Raw genomic sequence first — 2135 nt, forward strand, 5'->3', positions numbered from 1 at the left:
CAAAAGAATGGGAAGATTCAAATAAATGACCTAACACTATGCCTCAAAGAACTAGGAAAACAATAACAATGCAATCCCAAAAGTAGTAGATGGAAAGAAATAAGATCAAGACAGAACTAAATGAAATAGAGACCCAAAAAACAATACAAAAGATCAATGAAACAAAAAGTTGGTTTTTTTGAGAAGATACATAAAATAGACAAGCCATTAGTTAGGTTAACAAAAAGGGGGGGGGAGAGAGAGAGAGAGAGAGAGAGAGAGAGAAGATCCAAATAAAAAAATCAGAAATGAAAAAGGAGACATTACAACCAATACTGCAGAAATGCAAAGAATCATTAGAGATTATTATAAACAATTGTACACCCACAAATATGAAAACCTGGAGGAAATGGATAAATTTCTGGACACATACAAGCTACCAAGACAAACCAAGAAGAAATAGAAAACCTGAACAGACCAAATCCAAGCAATGAAATTGAAGCAGTAATCAGAAATCTTCCAACAAAGAAAAGCCCAGGAACAGACGGCTTTACAGCTGAATTCTATCAAACCTTTAAAGAAGAATTAATACGACTTCTCTTCAAACTTTTCCCAAAAAAATGAAACAGAAGCAATTCTCCCAAACTCATTCTAAGAGGCCAACATCACTCTGATACCAAAACCAGATAAAGATACAAAAAAATTAAAATAAAAATAAAAACTATAGGCCAATATCCTTGATGAACATGGATGCAAAAATCCTCAACAAAATACTAGCAATCAGATTACAGCAGCACATCAAAAAATTATATACCATGAGCAAGTGGAATTCATTCTAGGGATGGAAGGCTGGTTCAACATATGCAAGTCAATGAATGTGATATACCACATTAACAAAACCATGGATAAAAACCATGTGATTATCTTAATTGATGCAGAAAAGACAGTCAACAAAATTCAAAGTGGCTTCATGATTAAAACTCTCAGCAAATTAGGTACAGAAGGAAACTATCTCAATACAATAAAATCCATTTTTGACAAACCATTTGCCAGTATCATCCTGAATGGGGAAAAGCTGAAAGCTTTCCCCTTAAGAACAGGAAAGACAAGGATGCCCACTCTCACCACTCCTATTTAACATAGTATTGGAAGTACTAGCCTGAGCGGTCAGGCAAGAGAAAGAAATTAAGGTCATCCAGATTGGAGAAACAAAGTCAAACTGTCCTTGTTTGCTGATGACATGATCTTATATATAGAAAAACCTATAGAGTCTACCAAAAAACTCTTACAGTTGATTAATTTCAATAATGCTGCAGGATAGAAAATCAACACCCGAAAATCAATAGTGTTTTTGTATTCCAATAACAAACTAGCAGAAAAGAAATCAAGAAAGCAAGCCCATTTCCAATAGTTGCCAAAAAAATAAAACACCTAGGTATATCAATTTAACCACGGAGGTGAAAGATATCTATAATGAGAAGTATAAAACACTATTGAGAGAAATTAAAGAGGACACAAGAAGGTGGAAAGACATACCATGCTCTTGAGTGGGAAGAATTAACATCATGAAAATGTCCATTCTACCCAAAAGTAATCTGCAGATTCAATGCAATCCCCATCAAAATACCACTAAAGGTACTTCATAGGCCATGAAATTGTGAACTTCCTGGCAATTACAATTGAATGTTTTAACCATGTGTTCAGAACCCAAATGTGAGTGTGCATTATGAACAGAAGTTTTAAAAGTAAAATCTTTGATCAAACCACTGTGGTTAAATTTGAAGGAGGTTGCGTTGAGTCCCAGCTGGATGGTCAGAGGGAACAGAAAGGAGGGAGGACTGGCCGAGGAAGTGGGTGAGAGACTGTGAGGAGTATTCTCAGGTCGGAGCCCACATTTCGGGTTTTACAACCCAGAGGAGAAAGGTGGCCAAGATTCAGGTGTGGACAAGAACTGAGTGATTTAAACACAGTTCTTCATCCTTGAACTCTATAGAATTGGACATACAGTTTAAGAAGAAATATTAGTGAAAAAGGCAACAAGCAAGGTAGAAAAATGATCAAGCAAGCTAAAAACACTCAATTTCTATAATGAGTGATGTTAAGTCTTGCTGGAAAAACTTTCAATATTGGGAGTTTGTAGAAAGCTATTGATTCTG

This window comes from Galeopterus variegatus, unplaced genomic scaffold (genome assembly GCF_000696425.1).
Source record: "Galeopterus variegatus unplaced genomic scaffold, G_variegatus-3.0.2 Scaffold6789, whole genome shotgun sequence".
In the NCBI taxonomy this organism is placed as follows: Eukaryota; Metazoa; Chordata; class Mammalia; order Dermoptera; family Cynocephalidae; genus Galeopterus; species Galeopterus variegatus.